Source organism: Danio aesculapii, chromosome 22 (assembly GCF_903798145.1).
Source record: "Danio aesculapii chromosome 22, fDanAes4.1, whole genome shotgun sequence".
NCBI lineage: Eukaryota > Metazoa > Chordata > Actinopteri > Cypriniformes > Danionidae > Danio > Danio aesculapii.
The window spans coordinates 24,211,328-24,225,304 of record NC_079456.1 but is presented as its reverse complement, the minus strand read 5'-3'; the positions used below and the strand labels follow the sequence as shown (position 1 = coordinate 24,225,304).

Genomic DNA, 13,977 nt, shown 5'->3' with positions numbered 1-13,977 from the left:
ATGTCGAGACCCAGTTGGCATTTTCACAATAATAATAAAAACTGCAGATGCAATAATCGTCTAACACGAGTCAAAATTTCAGGACGATCAGAAATAATGAATGATCAATAATCACGAATGACTTTTTATTGATTTATTTTTCTAATGTATTTATTGTTTACACGAAATCTTTACATAAAGGAATATAAGCATTTGCATCATCATTATAATTATCATCATTATTATTACAGGTGGAAGAATTCTATATAGATTTAATTTCTTTATATATAATGTTTAATGTAAATAAACACCAGTGATGAAAAAATGGTATGTATGATCTTTAAATTATTATTGTTATTATTATGACAGGTTTCTACAGTAAGTGGCTTTGGGCACAGATAAATTTAAAGAGTTCTGGATGTTTAAATAACATTAATATTTTAATTTTACAATGAAAAATGTTCACTGTTCTAGCAAACACGTGTTTGCGTTTATTAATTAACATAACTAAATCACACTATAGCAAACCAGACTAAAACAAATGAAAAGCATTAAAGCATTGTCATTATTATTCTGTAACACTGACCACAGGTACTGAAAAAACATCAAGAAATAATATTTCAATAAAACCTTTCATTTGACCCCAAAAGTAGGTAAAACCAGTGACAAAAAAACGACTAAGCTTCTGTAATATTATTATTATTAATATTATAGTTTTTACAGGTACTGGTTTTGGGCACAAACAATTAGAAGAATCCTGGGTAATGTACTGCAGTTTACTTTTAACAAACAACAACTGCTACGGTCAATGCTGTGGGGCAGGCGTTTGCAGGAAAGAACAGACATTACAAATCGAAACAGCAAACAGCAAAACACCACTGACCATAAAGAACTGTATCAGAGACCACCAGCCAAAAGAGATAAACATCCTGCATTTGGCTGCACAGTGTGCCAAAAAAGTCAAATAACGGGCACGTAAAATGACAGAAATTAATTCAAAACTCAAAAATGTGTTGTTTTTTGCTGTAACTTTACAGTGGATTTTCTGTATTTTCTTAAGCTTTTATTATTCAGTAAAATTCAAGTACAAAACATAAAATGATCAATTTTGAACACTGCTATAATTCACATAATCAGTCATAAGTGTTTTAATTATGCATTCACCAACAAATGATCATTAATGCAATCATAATCCAACAGAAAAATGAGTCCGAAAGATAAAACGAGATCACTGCAACAACATACACCAATATAAAATTAGCAGCACAACAGACCCTTTTCACAAGATGCATTTCACAGCTAATCAGCATCCTAAATCTTTTAATATTTAGATTTTTTCAAAAATGTCTGTAGATTTATAAAGCTACACTTTGTAATGCAGAGTCTCTGTGCGGGACAGTAAATTTAATACTGTTCTCTCTTCTGGCTGCTGTTATCAGTCTCACACTATTTCCTCCGACTTTTTTAAGTCATGAAAACACTGTCAGAGAGTTTTTCTTCTCTTATTTGAGCCAATAACTGCTCATAAATTACTCAACTATGACGACCCGAAAGATAAGATACCCAATATTGTGAAAAGGGTCCATACAGAATAAAAGAAATTGTTCAAAACTGTAACAATAAAGCAGTTTGGTAAACAAATTACTATGAATAATGAGATTGTCCTTTAAAACTGAAGCACGTGTAAACATATTCATCTTGACAAAACAGAAGTAAACCATGAAAGCAAATTATCAGCAAATATTTTAGGTTTGTGACGCTGCCAAGAATCTGATAGGAAATGTAGGAAGATCTGACACTCAGTTTTTCTCAATCCATTCATAGTCTGAAATCTTGTTAATTAGTGAAAGAACCTTTGGACTGACAGCCGATCTTGATCTGGTCTTTCTTGATCTGGTCTCCTCCATTTTTGATCCTTCTCTGGGTTCCTCTTTAAAAGGCTCCTGATGAATGGAAAAAACAATCCTTAGAAATAAAACATGGACAACATCAATGAAACATTGTTAAGGTCTAACAGAGTTTAGTTAGTTTAGTCAACTTGTAAAATAATTTTCTATGACTAAATAATTGCTTACCCACAGATACACGTAAAGGATAACCAGAAGAAATAATTTATTAATAAGTAAGAGATACTCAGAATGCATTGTAATCGGCTGTTCCTCCATTTCTGCAGCAGAATAACATCTCATTTTATAGACTTCTTCATTTATTCAGCAACCCGTGATCAATCTTACAAATATAATTTTATATCATACTTAAGTATCTTAGCATGTCATCTGTTTTATTTTGCTGACCAGCTCTCATAATGCGTGGTAAAACTGTCACATTGCACAGCATGGAGAGAATGAATTTGTGAATTCTGACTCGACTTCAGTGTAGGCCTAATATATCTGCAACAGCCTTAAATTAAATGAGCTGAGTAAGGTTGTATATCAGTAATATTTAGTATGATGATGTTATGTCATTCATGAACGGCTGGATTCAATCCATTCAGTAGGAAATCTTACTGAACAAATCTTTGATTCAAACGAATCGGTTAAATAAACGACTCGTTTAGTAATACAAACAGTTGCTGCCACCTGCTGGCACTTTTAGAGTCGAACAATCATTTTGTCAATCACCTCTGTGATCAGAATGTTATGTTTGAATTGAATTAAATTTTGCTGCTTTAATTGTTGTGTAAATGCATTTATTACCTAAATCAACTTTAGATGCAGATACTTTACCACTTATACAGCACAATAATGCTTAGAAATCACTTATTAAATTGTTATTAGTCTATATTATTCTCATTAAATGACTAATAAGAACATTATTTAAAGCTAAATTTAGAGTCAAAGGAAAAAATCTAAACTTCACAAAAGCAAATTGACATTTGATTGATGTAAATATTTTTTGTAAAAAATTCTCTTAATCTCTCTGGCTTTATTATTCCAAGTGTTTTTTAAGAAATTTTATCTGTTCTTAGCTGAGAAAGCACTTCCTATTTTATGTTATAATGGCTATCTACCCATAGGTTGGGCGTGTTCCTTTTTCTAGTTAAATATGGGCCCTATATGGGTTTGTCCATGTGTTCCAAGTGGGCCCTATTGTAATTAGCCCATATGAATCTCATATGGGGTCTGACTGGGACTAATGTTGGGCCCCACTGGGCAACTCATATAGGACCCATATTGGATAGGTTTGTCCGTGGGTTCCACTTGTGCCCTATATTAATTAGCCCACAAATCTCACATAGAACCTGAATGGGGTCCAACTGGGCAACATTTATAAAGCCCATATATTGGTCACAGATATGCATTATTCTTATGAAGCTTTTTGAAGCATAATGTCTGAACAGTATAGTTATGTATACAACATTATCAATACAAATTTAAATTTCCCTGTGATATAAAAAAAAAAAAAAGATTAATTGATAAAAGCAACATTAGTATTTTAGTTTGGTAATTGTCAGTTTTCTGCTTTAATATTCCACTGCTCGTTCATCTACAAAATTACAAAACATGAAAGGCACAATTAAAAATAAATAAATCAGAAATTAAAATTTAGTTTAGTATATTTAATACTTTATTATAATTAAGACATTTTTAATAAAACTTCATGTTATTGTAGTGTTAAACACCAACATTACCAGTTTATTTTAAAACAGGGTGCTACAACCCAACAGCTGGTTTTACATAAACTTATGTAACATTTAATAAATTAGTCTCATAAAAATAAAAAACAATAAACCGTCAAGAAATAAAAATGTTGTCATTACATATCTTTACCCAAATCCATCAGACATGTCTTCATTTTTCATGACACATTCATTTTTATAAACAGCTAAAATAAGAAAGAAATTATCATTATAAAAAGAGCTTTTGAATTCAAGATGTCTAAAACGTCATGACTAGGCTTTCAGTGGAGAGTTTTTTATTATTAAAAACATCATTTGAGTTTTAGAAATGAATTAAGTCTTGTAGGTTTACAGCAGGGGACTCAAACCCATGGAGGGCCACAGACCTGCAGATTTTAGTTCCAATCCTCCAACACACATACCACCTAGTTGTCAAATAAGCCTGAATGGCTTCATTAACTGGATGAGTTACTTTTTTTATTTGGGCTGGAGCTAAATTGTTTAGGGCAGTGGCCCTCCAAAATCAGAGTTTGACACCCTTGGTTTAAATCAATAGAACAGATATAATAGTTTTAAATTTTGGGTGAACTAACCTTTTTAAAAACTCGAATACAATATAAAACATAAAAACCAGTATTACAGTACTTGGTCTCAACACAGTTTGTATGGATGGACACAAAATTGATCACAGTCCTGAAGACTGCTGTGACCTGATTGCTCTTTTTCCACCCCTGTCTCAAGCCCCTGTTAACCAATTTGAGAGCACCTTTTCTATGTCTTCCTGGTTCACGCTTTTGGTCATCGCATTCTTCTTCAGTCCACCTATAGAAACAAAAGTTTGCAAATATAATCATCTGAAATGTCCATCTACATTGTGACAAGAAGACTATTAAAAAAAATGTAACCAGAGTAGGTACATTTAACTACATACTCAGTAATATTAATTAACAACACTTACTATAGGATTAAAAGGTTAGTTTGCCCCAAAATAAAAAATAAATCTGTGTGAGTAGTCAAACAAAAGATATTTAGCAAGTATGGCATCAAAAGGCGCCTCGAAACCTTTTCTTGCCAGACAGCCAAAGAGGTTGTACTGGATCGCCAATTCATTTGAAATCAGGAATCTCATCATCCTCCTGGAAGCATCATCCAGTGAAGAACCACCAATATCTGCTGCCTTTGCAACCTATGTACAAACACAAACAAAAGCAGAATCAGAAAGAGCTTTATTGCCAGGTATGTTCACACATATGAGGAATTTGTTTTCGTGACAGAGCTTCTACAGTGCAGTAATAATAATTAAATAATAAATATATAAAAAAAATACAAGTAAGTAGTGAGTGCAAATATACAAATTGACAAGTGTATGTATGTGTTTATTACTATATACAACTTTATATGTGCAGCTGTTATGTGCAAATTGGCATGTAAAGTGTGTTGTTAAACAAGTGTATATGTGTAAAAAAGTGTATAGCAGTAGTGATGTTGGTTCCACAATTATTATCATCAAGTGTTCATGAGATGGATTGCCTGAGGGAAGAAACTGTAGTGTAGTGTCGACCAGAAGGTAACAGTTCAAAGAGGCAGTGTGCTGGGTGTGAGGGGTCCAGAGTGATTTTGGCAGCCCTTCTGCTCGCTCTGGATAAGTACAGTTCTTGGGGAGTAGGAAGGGTTGTACAAGTGATTCGCTCAGCAGTCCGAACTATTCGACGTAGTCTTTGGAGATCGTGCTTAGTAGCTGAGCTCAACCAGACAGTTATTGATGTGCAGATGACTGATTCAATGATGGAGGAGTAAAACTGTTTCAGCAGCTTCTTTGGGAGGTTAAACTTCCTCAGCTGACGAAGAAAGTACAGCCTCTGTTGAGCTTTTTTGACAATGGAGTCAATGTGAGTGTCCCACTTCAGGTCCTGAGAGATGGTGGTGCCCAGGAACCTGAATGACTCCACTGCTGCCACAATGCTATCCATGATGCTCAGTGGGGGGTGAGCAGGGCGGTTTCTCCTGAAGTCCACTATCATCTCCACTGTTTTGAGCGTGTTGAGCTCTAGGTTGTTGTGACTACACCAGACAGCCAGCTCCTTAACCTCCTGTCTGTAAACAGACTCGTCACCGTCCTGAATGAGGCCGTTAAGTGTGGTGTCGTCTGCAAACTTCAAGAGCTTCACAGAGGAGTCTTTTGAAGTGCAGTCATTCATGTACAGGGAGAAGAGCAGTGGGGAGAGGACACACCCCTGGGGGGCGCCAGTGCTGGTTGTGCGGATACTAGATGAGAATTTTCCCAGCTTCACCAGCTGCTGCCTGTCCGTTAGGAAGCTGTTGATCCACTGACAGTAAGAGGTGGGCACAGAGAGCTGAGTTAATTTGGGCAGGAGAAGTTTTGGGATGATAGCATTAAACGCCAAGCTGAAGTCAACAAACAAGATCCTCACATAGCTCCCTGGTCTGTCTAGGTGTTGCAGAACATAATGCAGTCCCATATTTACTGCAGCATCCCCAGACCTGTTTGCTCTGTACGCAAACTGAAGAGAGTCCAGTGAGGGTTCAGTGATGTCCTTCAGGTGGGCCAGCACCAGTTTTTCAAAAGACTTCATGACCACAGATGTTAGTGCCACCGGTCTGTAGTCATTTAGTCCTGTAAGTTTGGGTTTCTTTGGGATAGGGATGATGGTAGAGCGTTTGAGGCAGGAGGGCACTTCACACAGCTCCAGTGATCTGTTGAAGATCAGGGTGAAGATGGGGGTCAGTTGGTCAGCACAGGATTTTAAACAGGCTGGTGTTATCAAATCTGGGCCTGGTGCTTTTTCCTCTTCTGTTTCCGGAAGACCTGGCGCACCTCATCTTCACTGAACTGAAGTGCAGGTATGGGGGAAGCAGGTGGTGGTGGAGGTGTTAATGGTGGCGTAAAGAGCAGTTCAGAGTGGGTGTGGGGGGTTTTCTCAAACCGGCAGTAAAACTCGTTTTCTACAATGCTGGGGGATGGTGTCTTGTAGTTTATGATGTTTTTCAAACTTTTCCACATGTATGCTAAGTCGCTGGAAGAGAACTGACTCCTTAGTTTTTCAGAATAGTTCCTTTTTGCGACTCTGATCTCCTTTTCTAGTGTGTATTTGGCCTGCTTATACAAGGCCCTCTCCCCATTCCTGTAAGCAACCTCCTTGGCCTTACGTAGCTGTCTGAGTTTTACAGTGAACCATGGTTTGTCATTGTTGTATGTGAGTTGAGTCCTGGTAGGAATGCACACGTCTTCACAGAAACTGATATAAGATGTTACAGTCTCTGTGAGCTCATCCAGATCGTTTGCAGCAGCTTCAAAAACACTTCAGTCAGTGAGGTCGAAACAGGCTTGTAGATCCCGCTCTGTTTCGTTTGTCCATCTTTTCACAGATCTTAATACAGGTTTGGCTGTTTTCAGTTTCTGCCTGTAGGTTGGAATGAGATTAATCAAACAATGGTCAGAGTGTCCCAAAGCTGCTCGTTGGATGGAGCAGTATGCATCCTTTATTGTGGTGTAGCAGTGATCCAATATGTTACTGTCTCTTGTGGGACATGTAACATGCTGACTATATTTTGGCAGTTCACGGGATAGTTTTGTTTTGTTAAAATGCCCGAGAATGATTAAAACAGAGTCCGGGTGTTGTTGCTCTATCACCGTGATCTGATCAGCTAGTTTCTGTATCGCCAGGCTCGCGTGCGCGTGTGGAGGAATGTAAATACTGACGAGGATGAACGAGCAGAACTCGCGCGGGGAATAAAAAGGCTTACAGTTAATAAACAGTGCTTCGAGATCTGGACAGCACATCTTCTTTAAAACTGTTACATCTGTACACCACCTTTCATTGATGTAAAAGCACATCCCGCCACCGCACGATTTCCGCGTTGATTCTTCGTCGCAATCTGCTCTGAACAGCTGATAGCCCGGTAGGTGAAGCGTGTTGTCCGGTATGGTGTTGTTCAGCCAGGTTTCCGTGAAACACAGAGCAGCTGAATGCAGAAAATCCCTGTTTGTCTGAAAGAGCAGAATGAGTTCGTCTATTTTGTTGGGTAGAGAGCGGAGATTTGCCAGATGGATGCTAGGCAACACGGTCCGAAATCCGCACTGTCTGAGTTTCACAAGCGCGCCTGCACTCTTTCCTCGTCTGCGCGCTTAAAGGCATTTGAGCAGCACTGCAGCTCCGCCGACTACAATGTCCAACAGAACATCAGATAAATCCAAGTATGGAAAAATATTTGGTCGTGTATGTGCCCGAATGTCCAACAATTCGTCTCTGGTGAAACTAATTGTAGGAATGTGACTCAAGACAGGACAAACTAACAAAAACACAAACACTACTGCAGAGCACAACACGGAGGCGGCCATCGTCATCGGCGCCATCTTGGATCTTGGATGACGTGTAGACAAATGCGTAAATCAGTTCACCTGCAGAGTGATCACAGAACCTGAATTTCATTTGAGATTTTCTCTCTCTTACGCTTTCGTTTAAAGCAGAAATTGAAATAGAATTTTGATTATTTGCACAGACCTAAAAAAAATCCCATCTTGGTAGGCACGCAAGTACAACACCCACTTGAAATTCAAGCCCTGGATCACCAGACAAAAATAAAACCAACAAGCAGTGTAAACTCTTAACATGAACTCACAACAATGGACATTATTATTGGGTCCTGCAATTTATTACGTTCACTGCTTCTAAGTCTTCAGTGGTTGTTAAAGGAAAGTCAATTCCTTCAGGAACCTCTGGCAAAGGCTGATCGTGTTGCTAAAGTAAAGCATTTAGCATATTGCTATGTACCCTCTGGGTCTCCTTCACTTCTTCCAACAGCGTTAAAATCTTGATGAACATGGCAGAATCAGAAGTGCCAAATCTCTGAGGGAAAGTTCCTGTAGCAGCGACTCTCTGAATGGTAGGGCCTGTAATGGTGACTTTCTGTGCAGCAGGGCCTGTAATGGTGATTTCTGTGTGGCAGGGCCTGTAGTGGTGACTTTCTGTGGGGCAGGGCCTGTTGTGGTGACTTTCTGTGCAGCAGGGTCTGTAGTGGTGACTTTCTGTGCGGTAGGGCCTGTAGTGGTGACTTTCTGTGTGGCAGGGCCAGGGGCGTAGATTTAGGGTGGACGGAGGGGATGTGTCGCCACCAATGTCCTCCAACCATTGAAATGTCCCCACCAATAATTTGATCCACTTAAAAAAAATTGCTCTGTCAACATTAACATAGACAGGCAGAAAGGGTTCAATCACATTTGCTCCTCCCGCCCCCAAAACACATATGGGCATTTTGATTGGCTGTGCCTTTCCCTGCTATCATGTGAGAGGTTGTGGCTGCATTCAGATAAGCAGCGGCAAATGCAGTGGATTGTTTTTTCCCGTGCAAGAGGTGTGTTGGGTGCAGCAGTTGGGTGACACACACAAGCATGGCAGCAGCATAAAGGTGGACATGAGCTTTTTTTTCAATGAAAGTGTAAGTCACATAAACGCAAGTTCGCTACTGAATTAGCCCATCACAATAATGCCGTTTATGCTCATGTTTTCCCCGCTTTAACGCACAGACTGTCGTTATAGCAGACTGATATAGGCTAGTCTGTGTATAATACGGCCTAAAAACGAATTGCAGAATAAACAGCTGAAGTAAATGATCCCGCAGTTCCCCTTCATAAGGGAACTTCTACATGTGTCTGTTTAAACAGACATTGGGAGTGCTTTAGACAACCAATCACTTCGACCAATCAGTGCTTTAGACGACCAATCACTTTAGACGACCAATCACTTCAAGCCATCGCATTGCGATGGCTTGACTGTTGCGCAACTGAAGTCGCGGTGAGCTCTTTTATTAGGGCAAGTCACCCCTGCTGCTCCCCGCCAAGTGGTTAGCACTCGGGCAGGCCTGAGGGTTACAGTGGGGGCTATTCCGTCGCCTTCGGGCCCTTCGCTCCTCGTCAGTGCGCTCTGTCTCTGCTACGAGTGCGAGCGCTGGTCCATCCTCCGGTTTGGCCGCACTTTCATTAGATGACACCGGTGACGTGATGTCCAACGATGCATCAGAGAGCAGGTTGACATGCTTCTATGCAGATCCGGACCCGCTGCCACCCTACGGGGTTGTCAGTGTGGTTTTGGATCTGGAATCGGACATGTTAGCCATGTTATCCCGGGCTGCTTCGGCTGTGGGACTTGAGATGGCTTGTCCGCCAGAACCGCGGCCGTAGCGCTTAGACAGGTGCTACGTGGGGCGAAGAAGAAGGCGAAGCCTTCTAGACCCCCCGTCCCCTTCTTCCCGGAGGTACACAGAGAGCTCACGCAGGCATGGAGGGCACCTTTTTCTGCCCAGTCCTCATGCGCTCCCACTCTCACCTCCCTCGATGACGAAGCGGCCAGGGGATAGGCAACTCTCCAGGTGGAGCGTGCTATCGTGGACAATCTCTGTCCGCAGAGCCGCTCCACTCGGAGAGATTAGCCCAAACTCCCTTCCAAAGCGTGCAGGTTATCTGAGTTTCTCACGGCCAGAGCCTACACTGCTGTGGGCCAGGCCACCTCCTCTCTGCACGCTATGGCCACCTATCAATGCTATCAAGCCGAAAAGCTGGCCGTGATGTAGGGGGTTCTCCCCCAGGCTTGCTGCATGAGCTCCGCATGGCAACCGATTATGCTGTCATGACTACCAAATCGGCTGCTCGTGCCCTGGGGAAGACGATGGCCATATTAGTGGTCCAGGAACGCCACCTCTGGCTGAGCTTGGCCGATATGAGAGACGTTGACAAAGCTTGCTTTCTTAACGCTCCCATATTCCAGGCTGGCCTGTTCGGCGACACCGTGGGGAAGTTCACCCAGGAATTCTCTGCGGTGAAATAGCAGTCCAAAGCGATGGGTGAGGTCATCTATCAGCGGGCTTGGAAAACTGCTCCTCCCGCTGCCCCTTCAGCTGTGGCTGCTCTTTGCAGAGGGCATCCACCCGCGGCTTCTACATCTGCTCCGCTTCCGCTGTTCGCGGCAATGCCGAGCCTCCCGCAGGACTGAGACACCCCCGCCCCAGGGCGCCGCTAAGTCCAGTAAACGGACCGCAAAGTTTCCCTGGGATGGGCCATTCGGAGAAAGGGGGCCTGCTCTTTCCTCGTTGGGGGGCCGAGGATTATACCCATCGCCCTCGCTTATCAATGCCAGGGTGAGCCGCGCCCCCTTAACGTGAGAGCGCACTCTACTAGAGGTTTCGATCCCTCATGGGCATTAGCACGCGGCGCCTCTCTCACAGATATCTGCAGAGCTGCTGGTTGGGCGACACCTAACACATTCGCGAGGTTCTATAACCTTTGAGTGGAGCCAGTTTCTTCCCAGTTATTGGGTAATCCCAATCAATCAGGGGGGAATTAAGCTCGGTGTCACAAACGCTTGCTGTGCCAGGCTCCCTAACTCGGAGATACGTGCGCTTTTCCTACTCTACTAGTAAGTTCCCCTTCCCAGGCGAACCCTAGAGAATTCCTTCTAAGCCCCCAGCATCGACACAGCGGAGGAGTCGAGTGCATGGCTCAGTGTGCGGTTGGTATGCTTGGTCTACACGAATATTGAGGATTGGTGCCAGCTATGTGCATCCCCATTTGGTCATGCCATATGCATTATTACTACGGTGTGTTCCCCCTTATTAGGCGGTCCCGTATCTTCCCTAAACTGCTAACCAGCTTATCATATGTAGCACTCCCCCTCATTAGGGTTAGTCCATATGTCTCTTTACCATCAGGTCTCCCCTTCTAGGGCAGCAGGTGGTCTCCGCTGCGTCCTCTCCCTTCGGGGACTGGCACGCTTTCCCAGCGTACTGTTGTATTTTCAAAAATCCCTAGTCTATATTAGCTAGGTAAAAGCACACTTACGACCCCTGATTTAAAACTTTTAATCCCATGTATTGGTAATACGTTGGGCCTAGGGGACGTTGGAAGGTTGCGCTCTTGGTGCTGTCAGTGCGCTCACGCTTTGGCTTGGGAAACTACACATCAGCAGCTCGACGGGCTTACGGCGCTTACCATACAGTCTCCCAAAGTCTGTTTATACAGACACACATAGAAGTACCCTTATGAAGGGGAACGTCCTGGTTACGTACATAACCCACGTTCCCCGAATAGGGAACGGAGACGTGTGTCTCCACTGCCACAGCACCTGAGTATCCAGCTGCGAGCTGAGTGATCGGCTCTTCAGCAGGCAAATTCTGATGAGCTGGCTCCAACAGCCGATTGATATAGCCCTAATTGGCTCATCAGTTTCAGCTGTGGAGCTAAGCTCCGCCAATTCATTTGGCGGTTCATTGACCCGTTTTCATATCTTCAGAAGTGATTGGTCGTCTAAAGCACTCCCAAAGTCTGTTTATACAGACACACGTAGAAGTTCCCTCATGAAGGGGAACAGTATGTTCAATCAGTGTGAAAAGCAAGTGAATGGATGCGATAAGTGTTGTCAGTGATAGTGTATGGATGTGAAACAAAGCATAATGCTGTAACCCTCAGGCCTGCCTGAGTGCTAACTGCTTGGCGGGGAGCAGCAGGGGTGACTTGCTCTAATAAAAGAGCTCGCCGTGACCTCAGTTGCGCAACAGTCAAGCCATCAATGCGGGGAAGAACTGTCCGCGAGCACCGCATCAACATGTTGGACCCCCAAGCATGTGATGCAGTACTCGTGCCTGTCATCCGGGGCGAGGAAACCACCGCATCCAGAAACGCACAGTCGAAACGACATCTTTAAAAAGATGAGCTACACGACCGTGTGCTCTCTTAGGGAATTCTGCTCTTTGTAGAAACTGCAAACTGTCAACAGCAATGTGGAGTTGTTTTTGGCCTGGCTAAAATGAGCCGTTATGCTAAAAATAAGTCGAGATTGAGCAATATTTGATGTTATTACAGGAATATGGTGCAGTTTATCAGGGCTCTGTACACTGCTCCGCAAAGACAGCTGGCCAACATGTTTTCCAACTATCTCTGCCCATCATCCACCTGCTCTGTGTTCAGTCAGAGCTGCAAATGACCATTTCTGGTGAGTTTGAAGTGAAAAAGTGTAGCAATAAAACATTTTAATAGTAATAATAATAATAAAATAATAATGCACCAATTTGTTAAAATTCCTAACAAAAGGCTATACAGTATCATTGTATAGTAGATATGTCTCCAGCATTACTACAATACCAGTATTAATGATTCTGTTTAGCCTACATTAATAGGCTGTCATTAACAAAGACAGCAAAACTTATGGATCTGTATCTAAAAAGTTATTTACTTAATATTTTACAGTTAGCATAAAATGTTAAATATATTTATGTAAGTGTTATTAGCTCATGTGTAGATTTAAGAGTTTAAGTCTAGCCACTTTTCTTCAATCTGCTCCTGTAAAATAGTTTTTTTTTTACTATAATTAATTAAACTGCATTAAGGGTCAAATTTGTCTTGCAGGGTCAATAACAGTCAGTCATCTGTCAGACAGATTTCAAGACTTTTTCTCCAGGCCGTCTGGCAAAATCATACAAGGCATTGCATTTATTTATTTATTCCTTGTACCTAAATAATTTGATTATTACCTTTCTCACTGTTGTTTTGTTTGTCTATGTAGAATTGTCTCCAGTGCAAATGATCCTTTGTCATCCCACTCCCTGAGAACACGCCAGTGTAGGTGAGAAACTTGTTGAATGCTTAAAAGTGTATTTCAGAATACACATGACTACAACGTTATAAAGATGTATAGGTATAACTGGACCGAAATCGGACCTGATTGCATTTCACAGCTTTAAATAATAAGTTTGATTATTTTATATGTATAATTCGGCTATTAAAATACTTAAATTATGCTGCAACACATTTTATAAATAACCAGAATATGGCACAAACGTCCAGAACATGACATATTTTGACGTGCAGGGAACGTGTAGAAAAGACGTGCGATTCACGGCCAGATGACGTAAAAGACATCGGCTAGATTTTCAGTTTGGTACTACTTTTCAACCATGATGGGACATGATGTCTTTTCAACGGTAATCAGACGTCCAAATGTTAGCTAGGTTTATACAGTACTTTTCCTTCACAAAAAAGTATATACATTTAGGGTGTAGTATAAGTATGCAAATTGGGACGCAGGTATATTAATGGCCTCCCAGGTATATTTTAGATTTTTTTTTATTTTAACAGTCTTTTTTTATTTTAACCCATTGAAAAGAAAAAATTTTAAAACAGATAATAATAAAACTTGCGTTAAAATCCAATTATGTTTTGTTTGTCTTTAACTATTTATGTGCTGTGGGTAAAAGGTGTGTTTCAATCCAGCTACCATCGCAAGTATATTTCAAACTTGTGGGAAGCACTGCCATAATGATTATTATTTCATATAATTCAAAATAAATAGTTTTAGCAGTATTGTTAGACA

The 13,977-nt window shown here is 41.4% G+C and overlaps 1 long non-coding RNA gene across 1 annotated transcript in view; it reads left to right on the top strand.

The window, feature by feature from the left end:
* Nucleotides 1-13,977, top strand: part of LOC130216645 (uncharacterized) — a 32,763-nt gene that overhangs the window by 15,509 nt on the left and 3,277 nt on the right. Inside the window, exons 3-4 of the long non-coding RNA XR_008835817.1 lie at nucleotides 12,471-12,600; nucleotides 13,171-13,230. This is a non-coding gene — a long non-coding RNA (uncharacterized LOC130216645). The remainder of the gene's footprint in view (nucleotides 1-12,470; nucleotides 12,601-13,170; nucleotides 13,231-13,977) is intronic.